Source organism: Ornithorhynchus anatinus, chromosome 14 (genome assembly GCF_004115215.2).
Source record: "Ornithorhynchus anatinus isolate Pmale09 chromosome 14, mOrnAna1.pri.v4, whole genome shotgun sequence".
In the NCBI taxonomy this organism is placed as follows: Eukaryota; Metazoa; Chordata; class Mammalia; order Monotremata; family Ornithorhynchidae; genus Ornithorhynchus; species Ornithorhynchus anatinus.
Window position 1 is genome coordinate 33,429,269 of NC_041741.1, and position 22,630 is coordinate 33,451,898.

Sequence of the window (22,630 nt, forward strand, 5' to 3'; positions counted from 1 at the left end):
CGGTGCGAGCTGCACTTGAGTCAGCATTTGGGAGGTAAGAAGAATGCCCGGAGCAGTGAGTTCTCACAATGGAAATCAGCCCCCGAAACCCTTTCCAAGCAGCCACCAGCAACCGAAGTGTCTATTTGGGGAGCTGAGGTTTCGGTTTGGAGGCTTCTTCCCCGCGTAAATGAAAGAGCAACGTTTTCCCTCCAGCGCGCCCTGTGGTTTTCCTCAAACTGTCTCCCTGGCTGAACCCTGCATCGGAGTTCAAATATTTTTAGTCTGTGCCACCTACAACCCAGCACAGGGAAACAAAGAGCTAGCGGGTCCCCCGGCAGCGGTGCAGCTCAGACTCTCCGAGCCAATCAGCTGCCCATGGTGCGGTTTGAACTGAGCCGGGAGAAAACCCTAAGCATTTTAGAGGGGCTCCGAATCCCTTTCTTCCACTGGCTCTTACCTAGAAAAAGTTCAAAAGATTGAAGTCTCCTTCTGGCAGGCTCGTGCCCTAAACCCACATGGAAGTGTAAATCACATTTGACATTAGCAACTTCTCCGTGAAATCACTTTTAATAACTCTGAAAACGTCCAGTGGGATTATTTTGAAGAATATAATTGCAGTTATTGAGAAAGAGACTCATTGTAATTAAGATTAAATTAGGATAAAATTGTTTTCAGTGGATTGATAATTGTACCCTGGGATTTACAGCTAACCGTGATTATATCTGCAACCTCACCCCTACTGTGGGTGCATGATGGTATTTCTGTGAAAGGGATATCTTGCTCCCTAGTGAGTCTCAGAGGAAGAATTAGTCGATTTTTAAAAATTCTATCGTAAAATTGAATTTGCCTGAAATGCCATGTAGATTGTGAATTTCAGCAATTAGCTTTCCCTTTACTAGTTCATGCTGATCAGGTGAATAAAGTAGGTCCCAGATCAAATTAAATGGCGATCCTATCAGCACAGGCTCTATCTACTTCTCCCTTTCTCCTCACCATCTGCCCGTCGGTCTCTCAGTTATCCTCCTTTATTTTTTTTGAACTGCCTTCATTAAATTGTCCCTCAGACTCCCCTTTTCCTTTCCTTCTTTATTACCACACCCCTTTCTCCAAGCACCCATCGTCATTTTTCACAGTTCTGACTGTGGTATTGAAAAGAATGGCATGTCTGTTCATTATCATAGTCGCCATGCTTTGTGGAGTCTATTATTTTCAGTAGCAGATGTGTTCAAGACAATGGAGAAGCAGCTTGGCTTAGTGGAAAGACCACGGGTCCGGGTAATCGGAGGACCAGGGTCCTAATCCCTGCTCTTCCAATTTTTTGCTGTGTGACCTTGGGTAAGTCACTTTATTTCTCTGTGCTTCAGTTCCCCAAGCTGTAAATGGGGATTAAATACCTGTTTTTCTTGTGTACCTGAACTAATGAACTTCTACCCACCCCAGAGTTTAGAACAGAGTTTGACACATAGTAAGTGCTAAATAAATGTAATAAAAAAATCGAATGTAGCCATATTTGCAGGAATCGCTACTTATTTGTGATGGGAAGGGGGCCATCTTCACTCTTCAATAGAATAATGCTGTGTTGACTGAATTTAGTGCATTGCATCCAAGGGACACTCAATAAATACCGTTATTATTAGTACTACCTCTGAAGTCCTTCAGGAATAAAATGCCTTGCATCCTCTGCTCCAAGAGGCCTTCCCCAGCTAAGCCCTTGTTTTCCTCTTCTACATCACCCTTGCACTCGGGTTTTCACGCTTCTTTCATCCCTCCCTCAGCCTCATAGCACTTATGTTCATTTCTGTAACATTTATATTAATGTCTGTCTCCCCCTCTAGACTGTGAGTGCATTTTGGGCAGTGATTATGTCTACCAACTCTGTTGTATTATATTCTCCCAATGGCTTAATACACTGTTTTGCACAAAGTGCTCAATAAATATGATTGGTTGGATCCAGAGATCCATTTCTTATGTAGAGGGAAGGATCCAAACCTATTGCATTTTGGATCCTTTCGGAAATCTGAAAAATGGAGGAATGAAGGCAGGAAGAGTGGTTATGGGCAGGGACTGTGTCTTTCAGCGCTGTTATACTATACAACGCTTTGTACAGTGCTTCGCACACAGTAAGCACTTAGTAAATACGAGTGGTCCCCCGCCCAGTAGAATATCAGAAATATCATTATTGGATCATATCTATGGTCCTTCCAGCCCAGTATTCTCTCTGGGAATGGCAGGTTAATGCTTGGAGGAATCTGACGATGACTTCCTTCCGGGAAACATCCTAATATTATGGGAAGTTGGCTACTTGGAGGAAGAAACCTCCTATCTAAAAGGTTACCAGCAGTATGCACTCTACTGGTAAATCGCAAGCAGAAGTAATCACATGGAGAAATTCAAATCCCTTGGTACCCTTTTTTTTAATATGGTATTTTTTAAGTGCTTACTCTATGTCAAAAACCGTTCTAAGCGCTGGGGTAGGTACAAGTTAATTACTTTGGTCAAAGCCCCTGTCTTGCATGGGGCTCACAGTCTAAGTAAGAGGGAGAACAGGTATTTCACTCTCATTTTAGAGTTGAGGAAACAGACACAGAGAAGTTAAGTGACTTGCCCAAGTTCATAGAGCAAGCGAGCTAGCAGAGTCAGGATTAATAATAATAATAATAATAATGTTGGTATTTGTTAAGTGCTTACTACGTGGAGAGCACTGTTCTAAGCGCTGGGGTAGATACAGAGTAATCAGGTTGTCCCACATAAGGCTCACAGTTAATCCCCATTTTACAGATGAGGTCACTGAGGTACAGAAAAGTTAAGTGACTTGCCCAAGTTCATAGAGCATGCGAGCTAGCAGAGTCAGGATTAATAATAATAATGCTGGTATTTGTTAAGTGCTTACTACGTGCAGAGCACTGTTCTAAGAGCTGGGGTAGATACAGGGTAATCAGGTTGTCCCACATGAGGCTCACAGTTAATCCCCATTTTACAGATGAGGTCACTGAGGCACAGAGAAGTGAAGTGACTTGCCCACAGTCACACAGCTGACAGGTGGCGGGGCCGGAATTCGAACCCATGACCTCTGATTCCCAAGCCCGGGCTCTTGCCACTGAGCCACGCCGATTAGAACCCAGGTCCTCTGACTCCAAGGCCCACACTCTTTCTACCAGACCATGCCACTTCTCTAAGAATCCTTTCAAGCTCTAGGATTCTGTCTAGTCCCTGCCTTCAACTCAGCTGGCCCCAAACCAGTAAAAATAATAATATTAGTGATGGTTATATTTGCTAAGCACTTTCAGCTAAACGCTGTACGAAGCACTGCGACAGACACAAAATAATCAAGTTGGACACAGTGCCTGTTCCACATTTCAAGATAGAGGAATAGAAATCTTCCTAATCCTAAAGATGTCTAAGAACCAAGATGACATAAATTCCTACAGTAACTTCTTTCAGGTTGAAACACTAATATAGAGCTGCTCTTCTTTATTTCTAACGCAGTTTCCTTGTTGTAATTTAAACATGTGTCCCTCTGTGAGGTCCTGCTTGGGAATGGAAAAGGCCCAGTCAAACTCCCTTTGTAATGAGAGCTCTTTATTCCCTGGAAGCCAGTTAGCAGGTTTACCCACACAGCCTTTCCTCAGATGGTCTAATTTTTCCCAGGAACAAATATTTTAAAGACGTGGAAGAGCACAATCTCAAACAATGTGACACAGTAGCTACAGACTTGGAAACAAAAACATTAATGGGACAAACTCATTAATACAGCAAAGCTTTCCACGTAAGCTCCTTGTGGGTAGGATCCTGTCTACCACCTCTACTGTTGTCCACTTACCTGCCGTGTGATAGAGCACTGACCTTAGGACTCAGAATGACCTAGGTTCTAATCTCGCCTCCGCCACGTGTCTGTTGTGTGACCTTGGGCAAGTCAGTTAACTTCTCTGGACCTCATCTGTAACATAGGGATTAAGGGTGTGAGCCCCATGTGGGACTTGGACTATGTCCAACTCGATTAAGTTGTATTTACACCTGCATTTAGAACAGTGCTTGGGCCATAGTAAGTGCTTAATAAGGACCATAATTATTATTATTGGGTGAGTCGTTTCACTTCTATAGGCCTCAGATCCCTCATCTGTAAAATGGGGATTAAGATGGTGAGCCCTGTGTGGGACAGGGACTGTGTTCAACCAGATTACCTCATATCTACCCCAGCACTTAGAACAGTGTCTGGCACATAATAACTGCTTAAAAGATACTATATATGATGACGATAATTATTATTATTACTCTCCCAAGCACTTAGTGCAGAGCTCTACACAAAGCAAGCATTGATTGATTGATACTATTCAAATAATGTGGGAGGGAATGCCGGCCGTAAACCCGTCTTTTCTCTGATACAAACAGGGATCTCATCACCTGTAGTGTCATTGCAAAAAGGAAAGTTGTATATGTATATATAAATGTAATTCTTTCGCCATACCGGCCTCCCTATCCTGGCCCCTCTCCAGTTTCCCTATGCCTTGTTTTAGCCTTAACCTCCCCAAACTGGCTGCAGTGCTCCAAGAAAGGTCAAATGTCAAAGGAATATTAGACAATTTTCCATGTCCATTTCTCCTGACTTCTCCAATAGCTGACTCTACATGACTGATTCTCATTCGGCTAGGATCTATTTTGATCCCTGAAGGGTACCGGCTCTCTGAAGAATGGACCTCAAAAATATTTATGTTTTTTATTATTATTATTATTATCGATAATAATGCGGTATTTGTTAAGCACTCAACTATGTGCCAAGCACTGTACTAACCACTTGGTAGATAACTAAGCACTGGGTAGATAGACGATAATCAAGTTGGACACCGTCCCTGTCCCACATAGGGTTCATAATCAAAATCCCCATTTTGTAGAGGAGGAAACTGAGGCCCAGAGAAGTTAAATGACTTGCTTAAAGTCACACAGCGGACAAGTGGCAGAGCCAGAATTAGAACCCAGGTCCTTCTGACTGCCAGGCCCGTGTTCTATCCACTAGGTTATGTGAGGACAGGGATCGTATCTTCCAATTCTTTTGTACTGTACTCCCCCCCCAAGGGGTTAGTACAGTGCTCTGCACACAGTAAGCACTCAATAAGTACCATTTATTGATGGATTGAAGGGATTGCTTCGATAGCTATCATTTTCTGATTTGAAAACATGGCCTCATTAGAAACAAGCTGGCAATAACCCTCCTATTTTTAAAGAACATTCTGCAATAGGAAGAAATAAAAAATAATAATAATGATGGTATTCGCTAGGCGCTTACTACGTGTCAAGCACTGTTCTAAGAACTAGGGTAAATACAAGGTTATCAGCTTGTCCCAGGTGGAGCTCACGGTCTTAATCCCCATTTTCCAGATGAGGTAACTGAGGCACAGAGAAGTTAAGTGACTTGCCCAAAGTCACACAGCTGAGAAGTGGTGGAGATGGGGTTAGAATCCACATCCTCTGACTCCGGAGCCTGTGCTCTGAAAATCCTTTGAGGAAAGGAATAAAAGAAATTACCATTCACATTGTTCACATTCCTAAGTGATGTCAAGAGACCAGCACGGGATAGGATTGGAGATGACTTCCTGAAGGAACACCATAGCCTACTGATTGAGCACGGGCCTGGGAGGCAGAAGGATCTGGCTTCTCACCCTGACTTCGCCACTCATCTGCTGTGAGACTTTGGGAAAGTGATTTAACTTCTCTGTGCCTCAGTTACCTCATCTGGAAAATGGGGATTAAGACCGTGAGCCCCATGTTTGCCACGGACTGTGTCCAACCTGATTACCTTGTATCCACCCCAGTGCTTAATGCAGTGCCTGGCGCATAGAAAACAACAAATACCATAAAAACCTACACAAAATACCTCATAGTCAACCCAGTTAGGTTGAATTGTAAAGCATCGTTATTGAAAAGGTATTAGTTTCTGAGCTCAGCAGACATTCAGAAAGTGGAAAGACATTGATCTCATGCTCAGAGAGAGTACAAACTCAAGTCCGTTGAAACAGAATCCATTCTCCCATCCCCAGGAAACGCTTAGGTTCATGGAATTGCTCCAATTTTATTTTTATGTTCCGGTGGATTTTCATGCTAACAGAGAACAATATACAGGGCTGAGAATAGCTCAGAGCCAACCCAGCCTCCGATGGTTTTCTGACACTACCCTGAGCCTGCTTTTCCACGACACCAATCCACCAAGCTCAAAGGGTTCTCAGAGCAAGCCAACAATCAAGCCCAATCTGTTACCCTCTGGGAGATTTTACGTGTAGATAAACATCCACAAGTGGCTAGCTCACACCACTTAATTTCAGTTAGGACCTAATCCAGACAGGAACCTCAATCACCCCAGATGAAAGGATATTGCACTAATCCACTGGCCCGCTTGTCCCAACCACAAACAGACAACAAGGTGCTGATGGCCTCACTTTCAGGGCAGACATCAGTAGCAACTCCCCTCAGTAAGGCAATCCCCAATTTCAAAATCAATAAGGAACCCACGAAGTTTGGGAACATCTGAAAACTGAAGAATACACACAGAGAGAAAAATAAAGGGAAGGCGGGGGGAAGGAAGCATTAAAAAATGCAGACCCAACTTACTTTGAAGTAGTGTTTTAGGCAGAGTAGCTACACCAAAGATAATAGTTATGAGCACTGCTAGGTTCAGCACGCTGTACCCAGAGTACATTCAGTACCCTGGAATCCTTGAGTACCGACCAGTAAACGTGACGGCCAGTAGACGTGGCCGCTATTTTTTAAACACATCCTGTCGGCGAATGAGAACTGAGCCGAGTCAATTCACCTCTCTGTACATTATTTCTTTACCTGTACACTGGGCTCAAGTACCATTACCATATCAGAGAAGTCAGACAAATGATCAGGCTGTGATCTGAGACCCTCAGAGAAAGTCTTACCTCTAATAAAAAGCGCTATTATCATTTCTAGACACCAGATCTTTCGGCAGTTCAATCAATCCATCCTAAATCGGTCGTACCGCTCTGCGTTGAGGTCCCTGAAATTCTAATACTTTCCACCACCACCACTGCTTTGTCCTAAAGTAGGACTCTTGCCTGTCCATCCGACCGGGAGTAGGACTGAAGGGGAAATGTGCCATTGTCCTGCCGAGGATGGAGCAGATGGTCACTTTGCTCAGTTCGCATTTATAAAAGTCTATTTACTCAGCTGCCTGGGTGGCCTTTATTACTGGTCTAAGCCTGGTAACTTTCGAAGAGTTCTGTAACACGCAGTCTGGTTTCTGATGCTTGTGGCTGAGCCAACTGCCTTGAAGTTTTTCCCCAAAGTGAGTGTTCAAGGGTACGGGAGGGAATGATGTGACTAAGAAAAATGGATGTTAATGGGCTATAAATGTTTTTTTAACCTTGGATTTTGATTAAATTTTAAACTAAACTTCAAAAGGATAAATCGACCGATTACCCATGGTGCTGCACTTTCCCAAGTGCTCAGTCAGGGCTCTGCACACAGTAAGCACTCAATAAATCAACCAGTGGTATTTATTGAGGCTTACTGTGTGGGGGGCACTGTACAAAGAATCTGGGAAAGTGCGACACAACAGAGTTGGTAAATATGATAGCAATAATAATATTGGTATTTGTTAAGTGCTGACGATGTATCAAATGCTGTTCTAGGCCCTGAGGTAGATACAAATTAATCAGGTTGGCACAATCCCTGTCCCATGTGGGGCTCACAGTCTTAATCCCTATTTTTCAGATGAGGTGACTGAGGTGCAGAAAAACAAAGTGATTTTCCCAAGGTCACGCAGCAGACAAGTGGTGGAGCTGGGGTCAGAACCCAGGTACTGACTCCCAGGCCTGTGCTCTATCCACCAGACCATGCTGATTCCTCAGGTTCCCTGTCCACAAGAGGTTTACGGTGTAGGGGAAGAAACAGCCATTTAAATAAACTACAGAACGACAAAACGGCAGAGGGAAAGGATGCTTACGTAAGTGCTGTGGGTCTGAAGGTGGGGCGGATAACAAGTGCTGAGGAATACAGATCCAAGTTCATAGGCAGCGAAGAAGCAGAGAAGTTAGAGAAGCAGCGTGGCTCAGTGGCAAGAGCCCGGGCTCGGGAGTCAGAGGTCGTGGGTTCTAATCCCGCCTCCGCCACTTGTCAGCTGGGTACTTTTGGGCAAGTCACTTCATTTATCTGGGCCTCAGTTCCATCATCTATAATGGTGACATCACAGACTGATGAAGACTGTGAGCCCCACGTGGGACAACCTGATCACCTTGTATCCCCCCCAATGCACCTTGTATCCCCCCAGCACTTAGAACAGTGCTTTGCACATAGTAAGTGCTTAACAAATGCCATTATTATTATAGGCAATGCAACAGGTAGCAGAAATGAGGGATTAGCCAGGGATGGTGTCTTGGAGGAAACGTGATTTTTAGGAGGGTTTTGAAGGTGGGGAGAGTGGTGGACTGTTGGATATGAAGTGGGAGGGAGTTGGGGACCAGAGGAAGGATGGGGGCAAGTAGTCGGTGGTGAGATTGATGAGATTGAGCTATAGTGATGGAGGGGTTGGTGTTAGAGGAGCGAAATGATAGTTTATCTCGCCTTTGTGTCTCCCATCTTTCCCAGCAGTATCTCGAGGGGAGCTCCCACCTCCTCTCAAAATCTACTCCCTCCACCTGCACCTCTAATCCCATCCCTTAGCATCTTATCAAAACACTTGCCCCAACCTTTCTTCTCTCCCTGAGCACCATCTTCAACCATTCACTTTTCAATGGCTCCTTCCCCCAGCGCTCTCAAACATGCCCTTATCTCCCCATCCGAAAAAACCCTCTCTTGACCCCTCGGCTCCCTCCAGTTATTGTCCCCTTTCTCTCCTACCATTCTGCTCCAAAACCTTTGCGAGAGTTGTCTACACCGACTGCTACCACTCCCAATCCTCTCATCCAATGCTCTCCTTGATCGTCTACTATCTGACTTCAGAAATGGCCCTCACGAACCGATGACCTCCTGCTTGCCAGCTGGCCTATCGGAAAGAGCACGGGACTGGGAGTCAGAGGACCTGAGTTCTAATCCCAGCTCTAGCATTTGCCCTGCTGGGTGAGCCATCTGTAAAATGAGGTTTCAATCCCTTCTACTTAGACTGTGCGTCCCCTGTGGGACAGAGATAGTGTCTGACCAAATTAACTTGTAACTACCCTCGTGCTTAACACATAGCATTTAACAAATATAATAATAATAATAATACAGAAATAGTAGTAATAATAATGAGATTGAGTGAATGGATAGTAATAATAATAAATCCAACAGTTTCTATTTCATGCTTATCCTCCAAGGCCTCTCAGCTGGCTTTGATGATATAGATCACCCCCTTCTCCTGGAAACCCCGTCTATCCTTGGCTACAGTGACAATGTCCTCTTCTTTTCTTCCTCCTATCTCTCCGCTGACTCCTCTTCAGCCTCTTTTACAGGATCCTCTTCTGCCCCCCACCCACTAACAGTGGGGGGGCTCAAGGCTCAGTTTGGAGTCACCTTCTATGACCCATTTTCACCCTCTCTCGTGGAGAATTCATTTATTCCTGCGGCTTCAACCATGATCTTTATGTGGATGATTACCAAATTTCTCTCTCCAGACCTGACCTCTTGCCTTCCGTGTAGTGTTGCATTTCCTCCTGCCTTCAGGACATCTAATTACTTGGATGTCCTGCCCACACCTCACACTTAACAAGTCCAAAACAGGGATCCTCATCTTCCCAACCAAATCCAATCTTTCTCTTGTCTTTTCCAACTCTGTAGACAACACCACTATCTTCCTTGTCTCACAAGCCCAATACCATGGCATTATCCTCAACTTGCCTCTGTCATTCAACGCACATATTCAATCTGTCACCAAATCCTGTCATTTCTACCTTCACAATATCTCTAGAATCCACTTTTTCCTCTCCATCCAAGCTGCTACCTCTCTGATCCAAAAACTTATTCCCACCTTGACTACTGCATCAGCCTCTCTCTGATCTCCCTGCCTCCTAACCTTCCCCACTCCAGTCTTTACAGTTGAGATAAGGTAAGGCATTTTTGAAAAGCATCACTAGCTTTGTTTTCCAGAGAGTCTAGAAGGGGCCAAGATTAATTAGAAGAATCAAAATTACTTTTTCTTCTTCATCTAGGATCCTTTACTTCAAGTCTCAGGAAACAACATAATATCCATCTGTTTCAGCAGGCCTTTCACAGAAAAGAGCACCCAAGGAAGATGCAGTGGGTTAATTTTTCTCATTAAGTATTTTGTAAGCATGGTTTTTATGTTGAAATGTGTTGCTGTTCAGAGGTCTTAGTGATTGGTAAGTAAAATGAATAACTAAAAATGAGTCACACAGCCCTTACTAATTCATAAAATGAATGCACTTCATACAGCATCTTATAAATTAGATATCATTAACAAGGAGAGACAGGATGAATAATTCAATGTTATTTCTCTCATGTATTCCCCCATTCTCCTTTCATCAGGCTTGTTTACTATAGTAATCGACAAATTTGGTTTAGACATCTGTATTATATTACATTTTGTCATGCATATCCATTCTGTTTGTACACATTTTCTCCAATATACTTATTTACAATTTCAGCAAATTGGCCAGAGAGTCAGAAGGGACAGAGAGACTAAGCAGAGAAAATGAAAGAGTAGAATGCACATTGTGTAAATTAAATTATCCATAGTCATTCCTTTATGGCATCCTCACTGAAGATGTCATTTTCAAAAGGGTTTGCTAATTCATCTTTGGAGATGAGTTAGATTAGAAATTTCTAAAACTTAATCTGGGCCAGCTTTGGGGTTTTTTATGATATTCGTTAAGCATTTACTCTGTGTCAAATACTTTTCTAAGCGCTGTAGTAGGTATAAGTTAATTAGATCGGACACAATCCCTTTCCCATGTGGGGCTCACAGTTTAAGTGGGTGGGAGAACAGGCAACCCTATTTTATATTTGTGGAAACTGAGGCATAGAACCCAGGCCCTCTTTCCACTTAGTCTTTCCACTAAGCAGTGTTGCCTCTCTTAGAAGCAGATATATCTTGATAATAACGATGGTATTTGTTAAGTGCTTACTATGTGCCAGGCACTGTATTAAGCGCTGGGGTGGATACAAGCAAATCGAGTTGGACACCGTCCCTGTCCCACATGGGGCTCACAGTCCCAATCCACAGTTTCGAGTCAACTGAGGCAATGAGTTAACTGAGGCATAGAGAAATGAAGTGATTTTCCCAAGGTCGCACAACAGACAAGTGGCAGAGCCGGAAATAGAACCCATGACCTTCTGCCTCCCAGGCCCGGGCTCTCTTTGCTGCGCCATGCTGCTTCTTGATAGCCAGCCATTGGTCCCAAACAGCTTCCCACATATCCTCCAACAGTCACAGATAAAGCAGGACCTAAAGAGCACTACATAGTCACTAAAACAGATGTGTTTTGCCTTCCTGGAAAACTCATGCTATGGGAAAAAGACCAAAGAGTTTCTAGATAAACATTTCCCGCCCTGAAAAATGCTGGTTCAAATACTCTTCACAAAAATAAATAAATAAACCTTGCTCGTCACTTGAGTCAAATTCTAATTTTAAAATATGTTTCTGGTGGGTGAAGCTGCAGCAAAGTAGATGGATGTTCTCTATTAGTCATTCAGTCAATTGGATTTATTGAGCGCTTACTGCGTGCAGAGCACTGTACGCAGTAAGCGCTTGTGAGAGCAATAATGATAATGTCGGTTTTGTTAAGCGCTCACTATGTGCAGACCACCGTTCTAAGCGCTGGGGTAGATACAGGGTAATCAGGTTGTCCCACGTGAGGCTCACAGTCGTCATCCCCATATTGCAGATGAGGTCACTGAGGCACCGAGAAGTTAAGTGACTTGCCCACAGTCACACAGCTGACACGTGGCAGAGCCGGGATTCGAACCCATGACCTCTGACTCCCAAGCCTGGCCTCTTTCCACTGAGCCATGCTGCTTCTCTACAATACCACAATAAACCGATGCATTACCTCTCCCCCAGGAGCTTACAGTCTAGAGGGGGGACAGTCATGCTCTTGGTTCTGTATGGCCTCCCACAGCAAGATCCATTAAATTCTGCTTTTAGCCAGTGGGATGGGAGTTGACCAGAAAGCCATAATGACAGGACAGTAGAGGAGTGGAGGAGAAACTGCCAACTGCTTCCTCCTACTTATTCTTCTAAGAATAATGATGACATTTGTTAAGCATTTATTATGTGCCGAGGTCTTTACCAAGCACTGAGGTAGATACAATTTTGTCAAGTTGGACAGAGTCCCTGTCCCACATGGAACTTATAGTCTAAATAGGAGGGAGAACAGATATTGAAATGCATTTTTCAGATGAGAAAAGATTTTGCAGGAGTTTCAGTGACCGTCCCAAGATCACACAGCAGGTAAATTATTAGATGAGAAGAGTGCTGATTTTCCAGGAGTTTCAGTGACCGTCCCAAGATCACACAACAGGTAAATGGCAGACCCGGGATTAGTACCCAGGTCCTCTGACTCGCAGGCCTGTGCCCTCTCCATTAGGCCACATTGTTTCTCCTCTTCAGGAATAGCAGCAGCAGCAGCAGCAGCCACTGGCTGCCCCTTTCTAGAGGATTTTAGTGCAACCATTTTGCTGCATCTCAAGAAATCTCTTGGAAACAACCCAGGCTGCTGTCACGGGAAACGTCCCAGCCATTGCGGCTCAGGACTTGGATATCTAGGACACTTCGGATCAAGGAGCCGCGGAGGTGCCAGCTGCCCCAGCCCGGGCAGCCGGAATTGCAGGGGGCAGTGAAGTCCAGTGGTGGAGACAGCGGCATCGGCAATTTTTTGATCTCCCTGTCTATTCCCAGCTCTCGGTTCTCCCCCTCTCTTTCCCTACCCTTTCTGAGCCCCACCGTCATTCAATATCTCATTTTTATCTTATCCCCCAGACCTCTGACGGTCTGTGGGCAGGGAACGTGTCTACCATTCATTCATTCATTCAATCATATTTATTGAGCCCTGACTGTGTGCCGAGCACTGTACTAAGCTCTTGGAAAGTACAGTTCGGCAACAGATAGAGACAATCCCTACCCAACAACGGGCTCACAGTCTACCAACTCTGTCATAGTGTACTCTCCCAAGGGTTTAGCACGGCATTCTGCACACACAGTAAGAGCTCAGTAAATACGACTGATTGATCAGAAAATGACAGCCAACTTGCCCCAGATGGTCCTCGGGATGTATTTAGGAAAGAAACGGCAAACACAGAATGGGCCTCTGTGCCTTCTATCCACCCCTGTTCTCTGAGAGTGTTCATTTTGCTGAATGGGAAGTAGCTTAGCTATTGGAAAGAGCCCAGGCCCGGGAATCAGAGGGTCTGGGATCTAATCTTGGCTCAGCCACTTGTCTGCTGTGTGACCTTGGGCGAGTCACTTCACTTTATGGTGCCTCAGTTACCTCCTCTGTAAAATGAGAAGCAAAGTCTCCCCCCTTCTACCTAGACTGTGAGCCGCATTCGGGACAGGGACTGTGTCCATCCTGATTATCTTGTATCTACTCCAGTGCTTAATACAGTGGCAAAGCAGATAGTAAGTGTTTAACAAGTATCATAAAAAAATCATTTAAAATCTGCCAAGTGAATAAAGCGGCAGGAGGCCCTTTAAAGACGACGGAAGCCCATAGCCTTTTCACCCCTTTTCCCTTCTATAGCCTCTAGCTTCAAATGCTTTGTCCCCTTTCTTGTACATTTGTACAGTGGGGAAAGAAGAGAATAACCGCATTTTTAAACTTACGTCACTGTAAATTGGATTTGTGCAACACCTAAAAATCCTTTCTTTGAAATTTGAGTATGTTTCTCTACTTAACTAAAAAATGCATTAAATTCTTTGAGTGACAGAGATACAGTTCCCAAGAAGCCCTGGACTAGAGTGACAAATGTCACAGCACAGGTGACATCAATTTTTCAGACAGAAAAAAATAGCAAAAACTTTATATTAATAATACAAAATGCCTCCCTAGATTTTCCCAATTAAAAGCTTTACTCTATCAGATACACAAACACAGGGCAACAAAGTAAATGATAGGCAAAAATTCTTTGTGTGACGACCAGAAGTCTCACGAGCAGCAAGAGGGAAGGAATCGAAAGCTTGAGAAAATCTCAATATAAAAAATGAGCAAAAAAAGGGGTGATAAAGAAAGATGTGTTAGGATGGAATTCCTCTAGACTGTAAGCTCACTGTGGACAGGGAATGTGTGTTGTGTTGTACTCTCCCAAACGCTTAGTACAATGTTCTGCACATAATGAAAATCTCAATAAATACCATTCATTCATTCATGATGATGCGTAATTATCAACAATTTCCAAACATCCATTCCTTTGCTGAAAAGATAGTGAGGCTTTGTATAAAATTGAGAAACCTTTTTCATAACAAACTACCTAATATCTAAAATTGTATAATTGATCAACAAAAGCATGATATAAACTTTGTACCTAAAGGTGGCGATACGAGATCAGCCCTTTATCAGAAGCAAACACCTTGTTTACTTCATGCACACTTCTGGGCTAGTATTATCTTTTATGTATCCCCAATCCTGCTTCAACTTTGAACACCATTACCGAACATGAGTCATGTTCACTCTGCTTCTCCCACACAGTCTATATTTTTAACACTCCGGCATTTCCTCAAATACAGCTTTCCAGAGATGGTTCTAGCAGGAATCACATCAGGGCTGAACCTCGCTGGAGAGAAACAGATATTTAGAGACACAGGGGTCCTTGGGTCATTTCTTGTCTCCTAATGCCAGGGCGGGCTAAGAGCAGGCTAGCCATAATCACGTTAAAAGAACAATCTGTTCTTGGGGAAGAACAGCTCACTCCGAGCTTTTCTGAAACCATTTATAAAAGAATACTCCCACAGCGGTAGTTTGAGTTCAACTTTCCCAATGATATTGGCTTCAATATGTGAAGATGTCATTATTTGCCCTAATAACAGCCTCATTGATTTCCAGCACCTTCGCTTTGCTTTTATTCACGGTATCTTGATCTCGTCTATCTCGCCACCGACCCCTCACCCCCGTCCTGCCTCTGGCCTGGAATGTCCTCTCCTTTCATTTACAACAGAAGATCATTCTCCCCACCTTCCCAAGTCTTATTAAAATCATATCTCCTCCACGAGGCCTCCCCTACTAAGCCTACATTTTCCCTACTTCTCCCTTCTGCATCACCCTTACACTCGGATTTGTAGGTTTTTTTCGCTCCAACCTCAGCCACACGGCACTTATGGACATATCCATAGATTATTTTAATGTCTGTCTCCCTGTCTAATCTGTAAGCTCCTTGTGGGCAGGGTACATGTCTACAACTCTGTTAAACTGTACTCTCCCAAGTGCTTAGTACAATGCTCTGCACACACTAAGCACTCAGTAAATACAACTGATTTTTTTGATTCATTGAACAGCTTCTCCTTGTGTTCCCTTTCATCCTGAACCCATTAAAGACTGCCCTTTGTGGTACTAATGCCACCTGCCAGAACTCCAGTTTTTGCATTCCCTGATCCTCCCTTAGTCTCCGCTCATGAGGAAAAACCAGTCTTCTGATCACCATTTGCCAGAAGAGTCTGTCTGCTCCAGTCATCACCCAGTAATGTATTTTTTGAAAGATCAATGCTTTTTCCAACATGCTTAAATTCACCATCCAGGGTGTAAGCTTTGGCCCTGGGAAAACTGGACTCAGGTAAAACAGGCAACAAAAATCACATTAAATACATAAAATCTTGAGATGGCATTAATGGTGTTTGGATGTTCTATATAAAACTACAAGTGGAAGCGTCACGTCTACGTCAAGCAGATCTTGGGGCACAATCAATCTGCTAAGCCCCTGGAAATGGTATTTATTCTGGTCATCAGGGGGAGAATTGATATTCCCAGAAAACCCAACTAAAGTAGGGCAAATAAATACACTTTAGGCAAAAGAATTGCTTCAAGGAGCACTGAAGCCCAAGAAGAATTCCGCATTGCAGTTAAAACCTGAAAAGCACCAATAGTCAGAAGTCAGTTTGGAACTGTCAGCAGTAGGGTGACGGTTTGAACACAGTCATGCTGTCCACAGAGCAAGAACGCGGAGTTATAAACAACTTCAGACTATGTGTATATATATCCTTCCAGCGTTGCTTTTAGGAAAAACTGCAAAGGAAAAAAAGCTACTCATTAATGGTGTTTCTTGATTGTCCAGTTGACTTTGACACATGCCAATTAAAGGGACAGCTTAAACTGGCAAGTAGTGAGGAGCAATGCATGGATCTTTCCATCTGTCCAGTCACAACTATAATCATAAGGTAACACTACCAGAAGCCTCACCTCTGACTTCTGAGAGCCAGTTCTTCGCAGAGCCATTGAACAACCCACTCTTAGTTAGCGTGACCCTATGATACAATGGACTACAAATAATATAACCCGAGTAATATACCTGGACTAAAACTTCTCAAGTCAGTTCTAGGCAAAATTCAATCTCTAATAATCCCTTAAACCACCAATCTTCTGGTACTTCGCTAACATTTATTAATACATTTTATAAATAAATAACATTTAAATAACATTGATTGCCACCTAGATTTTGATATCAGTAACATAGCTTTTAAGCAGTATTTGAAACAAGCAGCAGCCACAGATGCGAGGAAAGTGGTTAGTTGAAAAGGAAGGCGACAAGAACTTCCACTTTACGTCTTTCTTACTTTCATGGCTTTCCCACGTGGGGCTCGCATTCCTAGTAGGAGGGAGTAGGATTTCATCCCCATTTTACAGAGGAGGTAATTGAGGCACAGAGAAGTTAAGTGATCTGCACAGGGTCATATAGTACAAACGTGGCAGACCTCATGAGCAACTGTTTTGCTTTTAGAGAGAAAGGTGTACTTTTCAACCAGGGAGCTACCAGCTGGCTCCTCCTACCATTTCAAAACTGGTAAATCATAATGGTAATTGTAGTATTTGTTAAGCGCTTACTATGTGCCAGGGACTGTACTAAACGCTGGGGTGGATACACACAAATCAGGTTGGCTACAGTCCCCGTCCCCCTTGGGGCTCACAGTCTTAATCCCCATTTTACAGATGAGGTGACCGAGGCACAGAGAAGTGAAGTGACTTGCCCAAGTTCACACAGCAGACAAATAGCAGAGCCGGGATTAGAACCCAGTTCCTTTGGATTCCCAGGCCCAAGCTCTGTCCATTAGGCCACGCTGCTTCTCCAGTGGTCCGAAGGGTATGGAGAGAGATCGTATAGTGCTTTAAAAGAGTGGACTTGTTTAATCCATGGTAAAACTGGCAAAGGGGATGTTGGCAAGGCGTGAGACAATTCAAGTCACAAGGCACTGTTGTCTCCTCTGTTTCTGGATGGCCTATTTACTAAGTTAAATCGCTGAACGGGCTCTGCAGGTTTTTCCTGTCTGTTTGCTGAGACCGATGTTGGCAGGCATCATCATCCGGGCTTCACCCAGCTGTAAACAGTACCACCCAAGGACAACTCAGAGAGGATCCTGCCTGCAGAAAACAGGAAAGCACACTTGGAAGAGATTACGGTATCTCTCCTAATCGCATAATGTATGAAAACTACCAGTCTTCCAGAACAGAGCTGAAAATGGAGAGCCCAGGACACCCGGGGTGGAATGTTCAAACTTGATATCTACTGCCTATTTTTTTGGCTAAGCATGAAAGTTGATCTTTAAAGCAGTGAGACATCTGGCTCTTACTTTATTCCAGTGCCACAACCCCCAAATCTGATCTGGAGTCCTGTAAGCATTCTTTGAAGTCAGCATGCATACAAACAGAAACTTTAAAACATCAGCACAGCAATTTACATTTTTTAAATGGTAATTAAGTGCATAGCAAAACCAGCTAGTCCCAGCTTGTCTTATTGCTCAGGTCCAACTGCTGAGGAGAGAATCTCTGGGAGTTTCAAAAATCAGGCCTTTTGGAGTCCCCATCAACTTTTAAACTGCATCTTTTTTTTTTTTTGGAGTCCTTGAGTTGGGTCATTGAAACCAATGCATTCCCCACTTTAACATCGAGAAATGTTCAGGAGAGTCCTTGAGAGATCCAAGTCCCATAGGTTTCACTTCATCATAGGACACCCACTTCTCTTAGAACATCTGGTTTGTGAATCCCAGCCATGTATTTCTTTCCCATTGTTTAGTACAGAGTTCTGCACACAGGAGGCCCTTACTAAATACTATTATTATTCCTAGTATTCACTGGGTCCAATGCTATGAGCATGTAGCATCAGTGCTTAGAACGGTGCTTGGCATATTGTAAGAGCTTAACAAATACCGTAATTATTAATGATTAGCATTATATACACAAACATTTCCTTTCGACTCGGGTATTCAAATGGACTTTCACCATCACGTGGATGTTCTCTATTTCCGTAGCAAGGTCCTGAAAAAAACGAGCAGGGGAAACACATGTTACGGTAGAAGCGAGAGTATAACCCAATTCAGAACTCGCTGAGCTCATCGCTACCACTGAGGATTTACTCTTTTGGACTCCAACAGTGATTCTTCGCTCATTCTCCTTTCAGGAAGAGATTGGAATGGTTTATTGTGCCCAGATCCATTCTTAATGGAACATGTCATTGAACCCACTTCCGGTGGCCAATGTCCTCCATAAGCCTACCTCCCTTAGTCAGCTTTGTCTTCATAAACTTTCAAAGACAAGACAGGATTGGGCAAAGTGCATATTTGCAGTCTGCACTACATAGAAGGGAACAATCGGTAAACACACTATCTTATTATAAAGTCCTGAATGTGCAAAATACATTGAGCCAAATGTGGTGATTAGATAAGCACTTGAGAGGCCCATTAACATCAAAGAAAAATGGGAACGAGTTACTGGCCCATATTGTAACTGTCCATACACTTAAGTCAGATGATCCCCATTTTCACATTAAGGTAATTTCTAAATGACCCACAGGTAGTTGTTTCAGAATCTTAATGATTATCTTGGGGTAGCTTCCCTCTGCTGCACTGGGAAATACCCCCTGATTCAGTTGAGCTTTGGCTACACCCAGAAAATCTCCCTCTGAACAGATGTCATTTGGAAGAGCAGAGAGTTCATCTCTCCTTCAATTAATCAATGGTATTTATTGAGTATTCCGTTCGGAGCACCGCACTAAGCGGCTGGAAAAGTACAACAGACACATTCCCAGCCCACAACGAGCTTAAAGTCTAAGAGGACAAGCTTAAGCTCGAGTCTTGACTCTTCAAACGGTCAAGTGTTTCCTGACTTTTCCCTGACTGTGGCCCTCCCTCAACCATCCCAGAGCATAAGTTGAGGTTTGTCCTGAGTGTCATGGGGGAAATTGAAATGATTTCCTCAGGTAGCCGCTGCCCAAAATCTACATGAACATCTTCAACACCAAAGGAGGCCACAGGGAATGAAAGAAGGGCAGGCAAGAATGAGAGATTTTCAGGAGACATTTGATTTACTGGCTAAACTGTTTGGCAAATGACCCTCTGTCTCATTCCTGCCATATCACAGATGAATTAAGGACATTAACTAGTGACAACAGGAATTCTTTCTCAAAATAGCAACAAGAAGAAAATGTGAGAAATCCTAAAGTGATGAAGTCGAGGGGAATGGCTAACCAATAGAAGAAACCATCATGTTTCTTAGAAGCCAATACTAATTCAACAGGTAATGGTTTGATGTTGACTTTGGGGGAACCAATTGTGACCTGCGGGCATGAGTCCCCATATTATCAAGGTGGAATGATTCATTCTAAAAGAGTGATTAACTTAGAGAATCATTACAAATTATAGACCAAAAAGACACAAAAATCTGAATTCACCTAGCTTGTAACAATAGTAGTAATAAGAGTCTTTCTTAAGATCTTAATGCATGCTAAACACTGTACTAAGCCCTGGGATAGATACAGAATAACCAGGTCAGTCACAGTCCCTGTTCCACATGGTACTCCCAGCCTAACCTCATAAAGCTATTAGCTTCTCCTCCCTGATTCTAACAAGTAGGGTAGGTTTAATCTTGAAAGAGAATTTTGGGATTTTCAGGGGGTGACTGGCTATTTGAATGTGAGGGCAGTGAGAAAGAGAGAGACCAACCCTGGCCAACAGTGCCCTCATTAGTCCCCAACAGCAGATGTGAAAAGAAGTCCGCTCCATCTTTGTCTCTATCTCTGCACTATACCTCACTATACCTTTTTTTTTTTTTTAGTGGTATTTGTTAAGCACATACTATGTGCCAGGCACTGTTCTAAGTGCTGGGGTAAATACAAATGAATCAGGTTGGATACAGTCCCTTTCCCACAGAGAGCTCTTAGTCTTAATCCCCATTTTACAGATGAGGTAATTGAGGCATAGGGAAATGAAGTGATTTCCCCAAGGTCACCCAGCAGACAAGTGGCGGAGCCAGGATATGAACCTAGATCCTTCTGATTCCCAAGCCCATGCTCTATCCACTAGGCCATGCTGCTTCTATTCACTGAGCATTTATTATGTGCAGAACACTGTACTAAGTGTTTGGGAGAGTTTTATTTGGCAGATACATTCAGTGCCCACAATGAGCTTCATGTGAAGCTCTGGGGGATGGTTTGGTTGGTGAGATATACATTTTCGCTAGTATGCAGATTTCAGTCCTATCATGAATTTTCAAGAAGTAATATTTTCCCCCTCCTTTGCTGTGTAAAGGAGTTAAATATACATACTTTTGAGTTTACTTTCTATCATGGTAAATTTCTGTTCCTTTCTTTGCTTTCTGATAGGGATCAGCTGGTGGTAGAGCAAAATTAAAATCTCATATCTTTCTCAAACCCAACTCTGATGCCTGTTGTTTTGGGGGACCAGAAATAAAGGGATCACTTTGGGATGCTTTGCTGACTCTTTCTGCCCCAAGAAGGAATTAAATTACTTTTTTTTCTTATGGCTACATATTGATTTATTGGACTTGAATTTCTGATCCAGATATTGTATTTGGGACTCTAGCACACACACACACACACACACACACACACACAAATAGCAAACTGAGTAAGGAGAGAAAACCTCCCATTCCCACTGGCAACATTCCTAGACTAGCAAAGCACAAATTGAATAAATTACCTCAATGGCCTAAAAGAGTTAATGTGTCTCCAAAAAATGAGTGCTTTACTCCAATTTCTTTTTCTTTGATGTTGCAGATGAATGTACAGTGTATGAACCCGCTGCAGGAAGAATTTTGATCAACATTTGTTCATCGACACAACGCAAAAATTGTTCATTTCAGGGGCACTGCAGATAGGCCCATGTACTCGGCTCTTCCGCACTTTGGTATTTACTGTGTGTTATATGTGTAAAGGCAATATTCAGGGCGGAAAGGGAAGTCCAGTAAGTCCACATCTCAAATATCAAGGAAAAAGTAAACAGTATAGAAATCTAAAATATTTCTCCAGGTTTGAGAGGCTGGGGATGGAGTTGGCCATAGGAAGCATCTCTCCTCTGGGCCGACACCTTTAATTTCTTCCCTCCTTAGAATTTCTCCCTCCCTCTATCTTCCATGGTGGAGATTTTGCAAGGCAAAGATAATATCCCCGAGAGCAAAAAGTAAAAAGGCTATGTTCAAGGAAACCCTCTGAAAATATTTGAAGGTTAATAATAATAATTGTGGCGTTTGTTAAGTGCTTACTACATGCTAGGCACTGTACTAAGCATGGGGTAAATACAAGGTAATGAGTTGAACCCAGTCCCTGTCCCATAGAGGGCTCACAGTCTCAATCCCCATTTTGCAGATGACATTACTGAGGCACAAAGAAATGAAGTGACTTACTCAAGGTCAAACAGCAGACAAGGGGCAGAGATTAGACTCCCAGGCCCATGCTCTAGCTATTAAACTACGATGCTTCTGTAACTGTTATCCTTTAACTTTCTATTCACCTTTTTCATACACATGCTCATCTATGAAATCACGCTAGATGGCCAGAACAGTGAACAGGAAGTTGAGCCCCGTTTCCAGCTAACAACCATAAACTGGAGCCGCTCTCAGCCTCTGGTCGAGTTTTCCTGTGTTTGGGGCCAGGCTACATTTTATTGCAGAAGTCGAGATTGTAAACTCTTTGAGGGCAGGGATCGCCTCTACCAACTCTATCCCTTTATACTCTCCCTAGCCCTCAAAACAGTGCTCTGCATACAGTAGTCAATCAATGGTATCGCTCAATAAATATCACTGATGGATTGATTGAAGTCCATATCCGTGATATAGGAGGCTTCCGAAAGGATGAGGAGAGTGAGAAAGGACAGCTCCAGTCACAGAAACTGCAACCAAAAAGACTAAATAGTTTGAGATTATGCATTTTCCTGTTTTCGCTTAATTTTTAAGCCGAAGGCAAAATTCCTGGGATCCCACCTTTGCCTCAGGAACAGAAGGGTTTAATGGCTTAGGGAAGCACTGGCCTAGCAATAGGCCAATAGGCAGTAGACCTAGGCTTAAATGTGGCCTAGCAGAAAGAGCATAGGCTTGGGAGTCCACCTCAGCATCAAACAGAAACTCCCTACTGCCGGTTCTGAAGCACTCAATCACATCGCCTCCTCCTACCTTACCTCCCTGACTTCCTGCTACGATCCAGCCCGTACACTTTGCTCCTCTAACGCCAAACCACTCACTGTCCCCCCATCTCGTCTATCTCACCGCTG

General features: G+C 43.4%; 1 long non-coding RNA gene across 1 annotated transcript in view; it reads right to left on the bottom strand.

Moving 5' to 3' along the window:
• Positions 1-22,630, bottom strand: part of LOC103170782 — an 87,660-nt gene that overhangs the window by 10,534 nt on the left and 54,496 nt on the right. The gene's annotated exons all lie outside the window — the stretch shown is intronic.